This window comes from Lycium barbarum, chromosome 5 (assembly GCF_019175385.1).
Source record: "Lycium barbarum isolate Lr01 chromosome 5, ASM1917538v2, whole genome shotgun sequence".
NCBI lineage: Eukaryota > Viridiplantae > Streptophyta > Magnoliopsida > Solanales > Solanaceae > Lycium > Lycium barbarum.
Window position 1 is genome coordinate 52,331,251 of NC_083341.1, and position 16,031 is coordinate 52,347,281.

The window sequence follows — 16,031 nt, forward strand, 5'->3', positions numbered from 1 at the left end:
CTAACTACAATCGGAAATCATGGCACATATACGCTGACTCGCCTACACTCCCGAGCTAAATGGAGCTCGCCAACTTCGCTGGAACATCTTCTATAATGGCTTCAACTCATCTGGGTGTACCTGCGCGGCATGAAATGCAGCCCCCGAAGAAGAGGGGTCAGTACGAGCAATGTACTGCGTATGTAAGGAATGAATAATACCATAAGATCATAGTAAAAGAGGTAAAGTACAACATAAAGTAAGTAAATAATCTGTACCTCTGTTTGCCCCTTAAGGCGGATATCTTACAAGCTAACTTTACTTTTTTTGAAACAACACTTAGGTATTTACAAGTAAACTGCCCGACCATATAGTACGGTGTGACACTGCCTGAGCATTCATGAGATAAAAGAGTAATCTGTACATCTGAGTGCCCCTTAGGGCGGATGCCATGGATGCTAGCTTTCTTAAAAAAACAAATAAAAATCTGTAAGTAAACTGCCCGTCCAAGTAGAAACGCTGTGTAAACTACCCGTCCATATAGGATCGGTGTGTAAGCCCGCGTCCGGGGTATAAGCTGCCCACTATAGTGGTGTGTCTGCCCGGCCGCCCATTGGACGACACGGTGTTATACTGCCCGGCCATGTAGGCACGGTGTTATTAAAAATACATACATAAATATAAAGCATGCATGAGAGCCCAAGTGAAAGCTACAACTCTATCGGAGTGACGTAAGGTCGGTAACCTCCGATTACATTATGGAATAACCATGGTCGTTTTGTCTCACCTTGAAGGAACAATTTTTATAAGATGAGACGAGCAATGAATAACAGAATACGTAAACCGACTCTGAAGACTCAAAAACAAGTTTCGGGTCAATCCGATTTAGTATAAGAAAGTTATGAGCGTTTAAAGTACAGAACTTTCTACGATCATTTCAGGAGCCATTTTTTTGAAAAATCATTCTTGTCATGGTCTTCTTAAAAATATTCTCATCCTTAATATCATCAATATCGTCGTAAAACATATCCATTGTTTTTGTCATAAAAGCTTACAAAACCATAACCTTTATTTTGGAAACGTATAGACATTTTGGAAAACATTTACGGATTATTAGGAAAAGAATCATACCCTAGAGTCATAAGCAACTAACCTTTGAAAACAAGGAAAATATGGAAACGCTTATGAAATCATAACATCGGATCATGCCTTGAAAGAAGAGGGACGAGCCTTAACATACCTGTGCCGCGCCTTACTAGCTACACTTATTCGTCCAAACTTGTTAGTCTACATTCAAGAAGATTGATACCAACGTTAGATTCATCGACATATACTTCTCTTAGCCTTTCAAACAAATTCACTTATGATTTGCCGAAATTTCGGCAGCATCTCCCCTGTAAATACACCACCCCCGAGAAGCTATCTCGGCCAATTTTTAATCAACAGCAACCCGGGAATTCAACCCGGCCAAACTATCAACAACAATGCCAACCATCTTGCCAATAACGTTAACAACTTATTCAAGACACATTCTGTCACGACCCGACTCGGGGTCGCGACGAGCACCCGGTGCTAACCCACCCGAGCACCCTCTTAGCTTACTCTTATACTTACATCTAGGTGAGCCACATAATTATACATGCATTTCCATTTATTCGTCAACTAGTTCCATATGGACAACCGCACATTTTTATCATCATAGGCATTTATGCCACATCAATATACATGGGCCAACGTGGCCGACAAAATGATATACAAAACATAGGCCGACAAGGCCAAACACATCTACCCACACACACACATGTCTACGAGCCTCTAAGAGTATAACATATCACATTAGCGGGACAGGACCCCGCTACGCCCATAATTATATACACAAAAGAATGAGTACCCAAAAGATATGGCTCCGAAGGAAATGGAGCTCTCTATGTAATCTCCGAATAGGCAGCTAAGGATCAGATCTGTCTCCCTGTGCACCTGCGGTCATGACGCAGCGTCCACAAACAAAAGGACGTCAGTACGAAGAATGTATTGAGTATGTAAAGCATGATCAATATCAATATAGAAGCATAATAGATATCATATGAAGATAGCATAGGAGGGGAGACAGTAATATCATCATCATCATGTCAATTACTTGCATACGTCGTCGTTCGTATCCCATAATAATACTCGTACCATACATGTGCTCATATTCGTATACATGTCCTTATTCGTATTCTTATACATAGTCTTATCACATTCATATTCATATTATATACATAGCCATACACTTATATACATACATAGCATTTACATAGCATACCCGACCTCATATGATCGGTGTTTCATACATACTCAGCCAACCAAGGCTCCAGATCATACATACCCGGCCCTAACAAGGCATCAGGGTTATCCGTACCTTCTGCAGAAGTGCGTGCGCGTTACGTAATCATATACATACTTTATACATAGTTATATACATATAGTCTTACCCGGCATCATAAGCTCGGGATCTTATCATAGCCCTTCATAGGCACACATATACATGTATCATAGCTCATAAGAATCTCTAGTCTCATTTTACTCTCATCATCATTACTATCCTCATCATTATCGTTACATTTACATTATAGACTTACTCGTCATACGAGGAACGTAGTATAATCATAGTACATATCAAGGGTTATGAGCTCGGAATGTCAACCATGTGAAGACAACATACTCATATAGAGGAATTTAGGAATTTGGCCAAGAAACATGCCCTATGAAAGAAGGGTTAGCCTTACATACCTTTCCGTCGAACTATTCTACCCTTGCACGTTCCCTTCCAATGATAGCGTGTATACCTTCATTAATATCATAACAATGGCCATTAGTCATTCACATTATCCACATTATCTAGATTCCTCAATTTGCCTCTAATCCACCCACATTCATGGTCATAACACCCATCTTCGTCCATTCGTCTAAAGTGTTTAGTTCATGATCTTAATACCATTTATAACACATTCATATCACAACACAACAACATTCATATCTCAATTCAAACTATTTCTCAAAATGTCACTATTCATCATTCATGACCTAGTTGACCACATTTTCTACAATCCATGTATTTTAATTCTCCAATACCTTAAACATCTTGTAAAAATCATGAATCTTACCTTAGAAGTTGAAGGAACAAGCTTTGGTTGGTAATACTCTTCTTTAAGCAAAACCCTAGTTTTTCTCCATTTGGATTCCTTGACTTGGATGATCCTTGATGATTCCCTTATCCTTGATTCACTTGTCTTAATGTTATTGATGGCTTATAATCCTTGAAAACTCATATAATAAATGTAGAGAGACGTTCTAGAGAGAAGTGGTGTAATGTTGTAATGAAATAAAATAAGTCTTGATCCTCATATTTAATGAATTGGAAAATCTGTGTTGGGTGAACAGTGGTCGTCCATGGAGGTTTACGGTCCGTATTTCAGTTTACAGTCCGTCCCTCGTGGTCGTTTTTAAGCTTAAGCAGAGCCAGAAACTTTGGCCTGCATGCATGGTGATTTACGACCATGGTTTACGGGCCGTAAATCACTTTACGGTCTGTCCACCAGGTCGTATTTAGCCATTTCCTCAGCTGGCAGAAAGTTGAAGTTGGACATGCCAGTTTACGACGTTAAGTTTACGGACCGTATTGCACTTTACAGTCCGTATTTTGCACTATACGACCACTGGGCAGTTTTGCCAACTTTCAATTTTTCTCATTTCTCGACTTTTCATTCTAATCATTCTCGTCCATTTACGCACCTTGATCATGAAACATTATACACTAACACTCTTCGCACACATCATTAGTTCGTTCACTTGCGTACTAACGGGAAATTTTCCGAGGTGTAACATTCTACCACCCTTAGGAACATTCGTCCTCGAATGTTAAAGGCTTGGGGAATTCTATAAATATTTCGCCAGAGTTTCCTCTGTAATGTGGCACTACCACCCTGTCACAACAACCCACAATAACAATGCCTCACAGGGCAATAATACAACAGCACTAGAAATTTGGCCACACACGACCTGAATGTAAAAAAGGGAAAACATGCATACCTTATGATTTTGACGTCTCATCTCGGACTTCTTCCAAGGGCCGAAATAAATGTGGGTATTTGGATCGCATATTATCTTCCTCATCCCATGTCATTTCCTCTCGATTGTTATTTCTCCACAGAACTTTAATTGAGGCCACTTCTTTGTTTCTAAGCCTCCGTACTTGCCTATCTAATATGGCAATGGGTATTTCATCATAAGTTAACTTTTCTATCACTTGAATATCATTCACTGGGACGATCCTCGTAGGATCTCCAACACACTTCCGAAGCATCGAGACATGAAATACTGGATGGACTGACTCCAAATCTGGAGGTAGATCTAGCTCATAGGCCACTTTGCCTATCTTGCGCACAATTTCGTATGGCCCAATATACCGGGGACTGAGCTTCCCCTTCTTGCCAAATCTTATCACGCCCTTCATCGGCGACACTTTCAAGAATAACCAATCTTTCACTTCGAACTCTAAGTCTCTTCGACGATTATCCGCATAGGACTTTTGACGACTTTGAGCCGCTAGCAGCCGATCTTGTATGAGCTTAACTTTCTCTATTGCTTGTTGGACCAAGTCTGGCCCTATCAACTTAGCTTCTCCGGTTTCAAACCACCCAACTGGGGATCTACACTTTCGCTCATATAGAGCCTCATACGGTGCCATTTGAATGCTAGAATGATAACTGTTATTGTAAGCAAACTCAATGAGTGGCAAATGGTCATCCCAACTTCCTCCAAAATCTATCATACATGCCCATAACATATCTTCAAGAGTCTGAATAGTACGTTCAGCTTGCCCATCAGTCTGGGGGTGAAATGTCGTGCTAAGGCGCACTTGGGTCCCTTAACCTTCTTGGAAAGACCCCCAAAACTTGGCTGTAAACTGAGTCCCTCTATCGGAGATAATAGATACCGGAACGCCATGGAGTCTCACTATCTCTTTAAGATAAAGCTTGGCATAATCTTCTGCCATATAGGTCGTTCTGACCAGTAAGAAATGCGCTGACTTTGTGAGCCTATCCACGATCACCCATATAGAATCATATTTATGTCGAGAACGGGGTAACCCTGTAATGAAATCCATATTAATCACTTCCCACTTCCATGTTGGGATTTCTATAGCTTGCAATAAGCCACCCGGCTTTTGGTGTTCTATCTTCACTTGTTGGCAATTAGGACACTGAGCTACGAATTCTGCTACGTCTTTCTTCATCCCATTCCACCAATACATAGTCTTAAGATCATGATACATTTTCGTCGCTCCGGGGTGAACGGAGTAACGGGAACAATGAGCTTCTCTCAAAATCTGATGGCATAGACCTGCCACCTCGGGAACACATAACCTGCCTCGACATCGGAGAACTCCGTCTTCCGAAATGTCAAATGATGACCCCTCCTTCTGAGGGAGTGTATCTCTGTACTGCATTAGCATGGGATCCTCATATTGTCGCTCTTCTACTTCCGCTACTAACGATGAAACTGCTGAATTCTGAATAATAGCTCCACTGCTACCGGAGTCCACCACTCGGACTCCTAGGCTAGCTAACTGCTGAAGATCACGGGCCATCTCTTTCTTTTCTGGTCGTACATCACTTAGAATTCCCATCGACCTACAGCTAAGAGCATCAACCACAACATTTGCCTTTCCGGGGTGGTACAGGATTTCGACATCATAGTCTTTTAGCAACTCTAGCCATCGTCGTTGCCGCAAATTCAACTCTTTCTGCTTGAAGATGTACTGGAGACTCTTATGATCTGTATAAATATCCACGTGGACACCATATAGGTAATGTCTCCATATCTTTAAAGCATGGACCACCGTGGCCAATTCTAAGTCATGGGTAGGATAATTCTGCTCATGTTTCCGTAATTGTCTAGAAGCATACGCAATCACCTTACCATTTTGCATCAATACACAGCCTAGCCCGGCGCCTGAAGCATCACAATAAATAACATATCCTTCCAATCCCTCTAGAAGTGTCAAGACTGGGGCTGAAGTCAGTCGGTCCTTCAACTCTTGGAAACTACGCTCGCAAGCATCTGTCCATTGAAACTTAGCTGACTTCTGAGTCAACTTGGTGAGCGGTGTAGAAATAGAAGAGAAATCCTCAACAAATCTTCTATAATAACCTGCTAAACCCAAAAAGCTACGAACCTCCGTAGGGGTCGTGGGCCTTGGCCAAGTCTTCACTGCCTCAATCTTTTGGCTATCCACTCAAATACCGTCAGCTGCAACAATGTGGCCTAGAAATGCCACTGAGTTCAACCAAAACTCGCATTTGGAAAACTTCGCGAATAACTCTCGGGTTCGAAGAACTCCAAGGACAATACGCAAGTGATCCGCATGTTCTGCCTCGGATCTAGAATACACTAGGATATCATCGATGAATACAATCACGAATAGATCCAGAAAAGGCCTGAATACATTGTTGATTAAGTCCATAAACACTGCCGGTGCATTAGTTAGCCCAAACGACATTACTCGGAACTCGAAATGGCCATATCTTGTTCTGAAAGCTGTCTTAGGGATATCTTTCTCCCTAACTCTTACTTGGTGATACCCGGACCTCAAATCAATCTTTGAAAACCATTTGGCACCTTGCAATTGTTTAAATAAATCATCAATCCTCGGGAGGGGATACTTGTTCTTAATTGTCACTTTATTCAATTGCCGATAATCAATGCACATTCTCAAGGAGCCATCCTTCTTCCGGACGAACAATACGGGTGCTCCCCACGGGGATGAACTAGACCTAATGAAGCCTTTTTCAAGCAAGTCTTTTAATTGCTCCTTCAACTCTTTCAACTCTGCGGGTGCCATCCTATAGGGAGAAATAGATATGGGTTTAATGTCTGGCAACACATCAATCGCAAAATCGATCTCTCGCTCGGGATGAAGGCCTGGAAGCTCTTCTGGGAACATATCTGGAAATTTGTTCACTACCGGAACTGACTGAAGAGTCGGCGACTCAACTTCTACATCTTGAACTCGCACTAGGTGATAAATCCACCCTTTCGTGATCATCTTCCTTGCCATTAGATAGGAAATAAACCTACCTTTTGGTGATGCCGCATTCCCTTTCCATTCTAAGACTGGTTCTCCCAGAAACTGGAAACGAACCATCTTCATTCGGCAATCAACATTGGCATAACAAGAAGCCAACCAATCCATGCCCATAATAACGTCAAAATCTACCATTTCTAGCTCATGCAAATCAATCATGGTACGACGATCACAAATCACAATCACACAATTCCTATATACTCGGCTAGCTATTACCGAGTCACCCATGGGTGTAGACACCTCAAAAGGTTTGATAGACTCCGGCTCAATTATAAATCGACCCGCAATATATGGAGTAACATATGATAATGTGGAGCCCGGATCAATCAAAGTATATACATCATGAGAGAATACCGATAATATACCTGTGACCACATCAGGAGAAGACTCAAGATCTTGGCGTCCAGCCAAAGCATAAATACGGTGCTGAGGACCGCTAGTACTAGGAGCTCTGCCTCTACCTCTACCATGGCCGACTGACGCATGTGAACCTGGCCCCGTAGGGCATACAGATGCCGAAGATCCGGCTACCGACCCTGATGGCTGGGTCCTACCTCTACCATGTACTGAGGGGCAATCACGCATAATATGGCCTGGCCGACCACATGAATAGCAAGCGTCTGAAACTGATCGGCACTGACCCCAATGCAACTTTCCACACTGAGAACATCGTGGTACGGGTGGCCTTGGCTGGCCTGAATCACCTCTAAACTGAGACACCGAATAACCCTAACTCGGCTCGGAACGAGTAGATCTGTCAAATCTCTGCCCCGTGAACTGTGGAGGTGTACTGGTCATAGAATAGCCTGAATGGCTGGGAAACTGCTGTCTGTGTCCGCCCCTGGACTCGCTCCTCGAACCCGAAGGTCTGGCCCTCTTATTATGGCCCCTATCCTGCTCACGTTCATTTCTCCGCTGCTGTAGGTGTTCCTCTAATTCCTGAGCATGTGCCTGAATGCGTGCAATATCCATGCCATCCTGAAGGGACGCAGTTAAACATTTATCCATCAAGTGTGGCCCTAGGTCTTTCACAAACCGGTGCACCCGATCGCCCATATCCGCTACCATGGCCGAAGCATACCTAGCCAAGGAATTGAAGCGGAGACTATACTCTGTAACACTCATGTTACCTCGCCTCAAATTCAAGAATTTATCGGCCCTAGCTCGCCGAACTTCTGGAGGCATGTAGTGATGGAGAAAGGCATCAACAAACTCTTGCCATACCGGTGGAGGTGCATTGGCTCCCCGCGAAGCCATCCATACTGTATACCACTGGATCGAGATATCTCTCAATCTAAAGGACGCTAGCTCTACCGACTCAGTGTCTGAAGCATGTATCAACTGGAGCGTCCTTAACATACCATCAATAAAGTCCTGGGGATCCTCCTCCGGTTTCGACCCAAAGAATTCCGGGGGTTTCAAAGCAATGAAGTCACGGGCCCTTGCACTAACAGCCCTGTAACCTTTCCCTGCGCTTGGCCTCTAAGTCTGGGCCGCAACCAACTGAGTCAACAAATTAATGGCATCTCTCACGTCTTGGCCCGAAGCATTCGGTGGAGGAGCTGGAGCTGGGGCTGAGGCTCTCACGTGCTCCTCGGTAATAGGCACTGTCTGGGAGGACTGAGATTGAGCCGCACTCTGGGACTCATCTTCCTCTACTACCGGTGGCGGTGCTCTTTCAGCCCGCTTTTCTGCCACCGTCTTGCCCTTTTGGGCTGCTGTAGCCTTTTTCTTTTTAGGCATCTCTGAAATACATAACACACGATTTAGGAACAAGAATTTCTTACATCATAGCTCTATCGCACGATTCTTATGAAGAAAGAAGGTCATATATTCCTAAAATGTCCGCAGCTTCTCGTTTATAAGTGTGGCGAGCAACACACTCATAACCAAGCCTCTACTAGACACGGCTCGTAGACACATCCTAGGACTGAACTGCTCTGATACCACTTTTTGTCACGACCCGACTCGGGGTCGCGACGAGCACCCTGTGCTAACCCACCCGAGCACCTTCTTAGCTTACTCTTATACTTACATCCAGGTGAGCCACATAATTATACATGCATTTCCATTCATTCGTCAACTAGTCCCATATGGACAACCGCACATTTATATCATCATAGGCATTTATGCCACATCAATATACATGGGCCAACGTGGCCGACAAAATGATATACAAAACATAGGCCGACAAGGCAAAAACACATCTACCCACACACACACATGTCTACGAGCCTCTAAGAGTATAACATATCACATTAGCGGGACAGGACCCCGCTACGCCCATAATTATATACACAAAAGAATGAGTACCCAAAAGATATGGCTCCGAAGGAAATGGAGCTCTCTATGTAATCTCCGAATAGGCAGCTAAGGATCAGATCTGTCTCCCTATGCACATGCGGGCATGACGCAGCGTCCACAAACAAAAGGACGTCAGTACGAAGAATGTACTGAGTATGTAAAGCATGATCAACATCAATAAGAAGCATAATAGATATCATATGAAGATATCATAGGAGGGGAGACAGTAATATCATCATCATCATGTCGCTTACTTGCATACGTCGTCGTTCGTATCGCATAATAATACTCGTACCATACTTGTGCTCATATTCGTATACATGTCCTTATTCGTATTCTTATACATAGTCTTATCACATTCATATTCATATTATATACATAGCCATACACGTATATACATACATAGCATTTACATAGCATACCCGACCTCATAGGATCGGTGTTTCATACATAACTGGCCCTAACAAGGCATCAGGGTTATCCGTACCTTCTGCAGAAGTGCGCGCGCGTTATGTAATCATATACATACTTTATACATAGTTATATACATATAGTCTTACCCGGCATCATAAGCTCGGGGTCTTATCATAGCCCTTCATAGGCACACATATACATGTATCATAGCTCGTAAGCATCTCTAGTCTCATTTTACTCTCATCATCATTACTATCCTCATCATTATCGTTACATTTACATTATAGACTTACTCGTCATACGAGGAACGTAGTATAATCATAGTACATATCAAGGGTCGTGAGCTTATGAGCTCGGAATGTCAACCATGTGAAGACAACAAACTCATATAGAGGAATTTAGGAATTTGGCCAAGAACCATGCCTTATGAAAGAAGGGTTAGCCTTACATACCTTTCCGTCGAACTATTCTACACTTGCACGTTCCCTTCCAATGCTAGCGTGTATACCTTCATTAATATCATAACAATGGCCATTAGTCATTCACATTATCCACATTATCTAGATTCCTCAATTTGCCTCTAATCCACCCACATTCATGGTCATAACACCCATCTTCGTCCATTCGTCTAAAGTGTTTAGTTCATGATCTTAATACCATTTATAACACATTCATATCACAACACAACAACATTCATATCACAATTCAAACTATTTCTCAAAATGTCACTATTCATCATTCATGACCTAGTTGACCACATTTTCTACAATCCATGTATTTTAATTCTCCAATACCTTAAACATCTTGTAAAAATCATGAATCTTACCTTAGAAGTTGTAGGAACAAGCTTTGGTTGGTAATACTCTTCTTTGAGCAAAACCCTAGTTTTTCTCCATTTGGATTCCTTGACTTGGATGATCCTTGATGATTCTCTTATCCTTGATTCACTTGTCTTAATGTTATTGATGGCTTATAATCCTTGAAAACTCATATAATAAATGTAGAGAGAAGTTCTAGAGAGAAGTGGTGTACTGTTGTAATGAAATAAAATAAGTCTTGATCCTCATATTTAATGAATTGGAAAATCTGTGCTGGGTGAACAGTGGTCGTCCATGGAGGTTTACGGTCCGTATTTCAGTTTACGGACCGTCCCTCGTGGTCGTTTTTAAGCTTAAGCAGAACTAGAAACTTTGGCCTGCATGCATGGTGATTTACGACCATGGTTTACGGGCCGTAAATCACTTTACGGTCCGTCCACCAGGTCGTATTTAGCCATTTCCTCAGCTGGCAGAAACTTGAAGTTGGACATGCCAGTTTACGACGTCAAGTTTACGGACCGTATTGCACTTTACGGTCCGTATTTTGCACTATACGACCACTGGGCAGTTTTGCCAACTTTCAATTTTTCTCATTTCTTGACTTTTCATTCTAATCATTCTCGTCCATTTACGCACCTTGATCATGAAACATTATACACTAACACTCCTCGTACACATCATTAGTTCCTTCACTTGTGTACCAACGGGAAATTTTCCGAGGTGTAACACATTCTAACAATGAAAACCTTTGTCATACAATTCAACAACATTCCTTTTATAATCAATTAAATTCAATTCAATTCAATTCATACACTACTCCATCTCTAACCATATTAATGTCATTCAAACTTTTTTCCATAATTCACAAACGATTTCCATTTCATTCCAAACCATTAAATCTTCATCTACCATCATAGAATCTACTACAACAACAATTAAAATACTAAATGAAATTAGTTTATCACTTCCACACAATACACATACCTACACGGCCACAACTTCCACAACAATACCATAACAATTACAACTTCATTTCAAGCCACCAAACCTTCACTTTTTTTATGGAATTCACAACAACAATAATCAAACTATTAAATAAAACTAATTCATCACTTCTACACTACACTACTCCATTCGGCCACAACACAAGTTCCATATTCTCATGAATTTCATTCACTTTTCCATACCACAACATGCACAACCGTCCATAATACATAAAAGAAGATTAGTTCTTACCTTTTTCCATTCAAGTCTCTTTTTTTCGGCTAGACTTCCAACTTGCACAATAAACACTTTGCTTGTTCCAGCAACTCTTCCATGTTAACAAGAGTCTTCCAATTGGTTGAAATACAAGAAGAAAATATTTTTTCTTCATCAACTCCATGAAGCCAATTTCTTGGCTAGGGCCGAATGCCCTCTGTCACGACCCGACCAGGGGCCGTGACGAGTACCCGATACTTGTACCGAGCACCCCTTAGCTATCCTGTATAAGCAGTGCCATATTTTTTTTTTTCTAAACATTAACATTTGCAGTAAACTTTCTAATATCGCGTTACACCAGAACGCGGACCATCCGGAATAAAATAAATTAAACTGTACATAGCTGACTGTGTATATCTGTCTACGAGCCTCTAGACATAGTACATTTATACAGAGAAAGGGCCGAGTACTGTCGCGCCCGAAAATACATACACAAAATAGTACCGGTGAAATAAGGCTCCGGAACAACTGGAGCGCTGTCGAATGCTGCTGATAGGGCACTAGGAATCTGGTCCGTATACCTGCTGACCTGCGCGGCATGAAACGCAGCGTCCACAAGAAGGGACGTTAGTACGAATAATGTACCGAGTATGTAAGGCATGGAAAACAGTTCAAGCAGTAACATAAAGTACGATCAATAATAATATCACAGAGTCATAGCGCGTATAACGAGGCAAGAACGTAACCTGTAAGTAGGGAGACCCCTTTTCGGGCCGGCTGTCATGTAGACTTGCCTTTCCATCCTTGAAACGTTTCTTTTCATAGGCATAGGACTCAACATTTTCATCTTACTTATTCTCGTGTACAGAAATAAAACAGTACGTTTCAGTAACGGTATCTTTTGCTTACATTTACAGACGCCGAATACAATCGGCTCCCCCAATCCCCTCCCCAACGATAACCCAACATATTACATCACACAGGTATCACACATTATATATATATATATACAGACGCCGCGTACGGCTCATCCCATATCCCGCGTCCGGGCATCCCGCGTCCAGGATGGAATCCAGCTGAATCAGGTGGTGATATAGCAGTGGCCCTTCCCTTTTTCCCCATATACACATACATATACGCTTACTCCTCTTTTATGCATATACATGTCTCATATACAATTTCTTTATCTAATATACATACATATCCATACACGTTTACTCGCTTTATATACATATATCCTATAAGCACTCAAGAGAGCCAAGGAAAATCATGTATCCATCGGAGTGACGTAAGGTCGGTAACCTCCGATTACAGTACGAAATGCTAGTGATAGCTTTGTCTCACCTAGAAGGAACAAGTATTTTAAAGTGAGATTATTAACGGAGAATAGTGTTACAGTAACCAAAAATGAAATCGCAGGCATTTTAGGTGACAGTCATAGGTTTTGGAATCTTAGAAAATAAGATTATAACTAGAAGGTATAAATACGATTTAGAAAATTAGTTTATCAATTTAATGTTTACATAAGGTACTTGGCTTAGTCATAGGGTCGTTCCGGTCGTATTTATCATAGCTACATTCTCTTGCCCGACATTGTCATTATCATTATCATCATAGGGGCACTCCCGTTGGGGTAGTCATAGCACTTATTACTTGGTGACGGAATCGGGATCAAAGGCCCCCTTTAGATTCACTTCAAGTACGTTAACCAAGACTATAGGAAAATCCGAGAGTATCGGGCCCACCTCGGGCCGGACGAGGTAGCGTATACAATTTACCCATATTACGTGTCATAGAGTTACTTGTATGAGTCTTAGGGTAATCGGGTCCCACTTAGGCAAGTTATAGGGGTCTAGGAGGTCTTTTCATCATTTTGCACACTTTCTACTTCAATTCAATTGAACGAAAAGTTGAAAACTTTAGGTACGGATTCCGGGGAACCGGGTTGTCCCCGAGGCTCGTGCCCGACTCATTATATCTAAGACATGCCATAGAAAGAAGGGCGAAGCCTTACATACCTCTTTCCGCTCCTTTAGCTACTCCAAATTCACGTCACAATTTCGTCCAAATCTGCAAATTGGTCAAGTTTACCAAAACTTCTTATTAGAATACTTAGAGTCGAAATCTTGAGGGAACACTTTGCTACCGAAATTTTGGCAGCATTTCCTCTGTAAATATACCATCCTCGACATTCAATTTAGTCAATTTCTCAGCAAACACAATCCGGGAATTCAAACCCGGCCAAACTATTAACATACTTCAACAACTTTACTAGAAATTCACATATTCCATTCAAGAGGCATGATCTCAATTTACCACTTTCTTCATAACCTTCCAACTTCAAGAAAATCAATAACAACCTCATATTTACATTCCAACAACATCATACTAATCATATAGCCTTTCATGCATACAAAGAAACGTTACATTCTATTCATACAACTTCTAAAGTAAGGATCCACCATTACAACTTCATTAAGTTCCTTGGACATTCATTAACAACAAGGCATCCACAACACTACGACAACCAAAACACTAAATAAACTTAACTCATTTTCCTCCATATTTCACCATAAGCTCACGGCCACCATGCACACACACTACAACCTTTCCAAATTCATTCAACTTTCGTTATTGACATAATATCCGCAACACTAACAACCAAACACTAATTAAATTAATTGAAGCATGGCTCCTACACATGTTCATATACACGGCCATACACTATAATTCTCTCTTTCATGAATTTCATTCATTCTAACATACTACAACACATAAAAACCATTCATAAGACATGAAAAGTAGGCTTGAATCATACCTCTTTTACTTAGCTACTCAAGCTAGCTATGCTTGGCACCTTGAACAAATACTTGTTTCTACCACTCCAATAACTCCACCATGTTGTTATGCACCCTCCAAGGAGTAGAAAGTGATTTTTGGAGAAATTTTTAGCAATTTTTCTCTTGGATCTTCCCTATGGCCGAAAGCCTCAAGGGCTTTTCTCCTTCTTTCTTTATTCTTCTTTTCTTGAATTTTCTAGAAGTGTTATGAGATAAAGATGACCTATCCATCTTTTATAATTTACCATATAATCCCACATGGGCTTGGACCCATATCAATGGCCGGTTGGGCCTTTAATTTTTGCCCAAAAAGACTTTCAAGCCCACTTATATTTTTGACTAGTTTATGTAGTTCATGAAGCATTTTTTTTTCAATTTCCAAATTGCCCTTCGTCTTCCTCCGTATTTCCACTTCTAGACTTTTCATAAGCAACTCATGTACCATACCACATAAAAGGTGGCCTTGCTTGTTGTCTTCCCGCGATTGCCTTGAATTATCCGATTGCACAAAATGCGGGATATAACATTCTCCCCCCCTTTAGAACATTCGTCCTCGAATGTTAAACTGGCCTCATAGCGTAGTATAATACTTCGGGGAGGTCTCTTTCGTAGGTGCCTCATGTCACTTAACATATTCATCTTTAGAAGCTTAGGCTGCCCTTTGCGATCTTTATAGTTGCAATTTCCTCCTTCGTGGCGTCTGCCGCGTCTATCCCCTCACTAGACATGTTACTGTATGTCGCCATATTAGGAATTCCTTGCCTTAGACAGTGTGGACTCAATATTGGTCCCACCCTGCGACACCTGTACTTTTCTCCTTCATTCCCAAGGCTTTCTGTTGTCATGGCTTTTCTTTTTCTGTTAGCTTCATCCGTCTCAGCCTATATGGCTCGTATGGGGTTTCTAACCACTTTCCACACCCCAACTTACTCTGGGCTGCCTAATTTTACACTCGTCTCTTGTTTCCTCATTTATGAAATTTTCAGCATATTTCCCAGGGGGTCACCCATCATGGAATTACTCCCACCTGAGCACGCTTAACCTTGGAACTTTAATGCATTCCGATATCTTGGCGTCAATATTTTTACTTCCGCTTCCCCGTACTACTTATGTCACATAATATGGAACAAGTTGAGGTCTCGGCAGTTTTCGAAACGTCCGCGTCACACGTCTTTTCCTTCATTTACGGTTCTGACCTTCGCAATTTCCCGTATTCGCCTTTTTACCTATGCGTATGACCATTTTTCGTCCAAATTCTCAGTGTGTTCAGTAATACAGAGGACAGTATAGGGAAAAATAAAATTTGAGTTAATTAACACATGTCTATCACAGAAAATACTGAAAAAT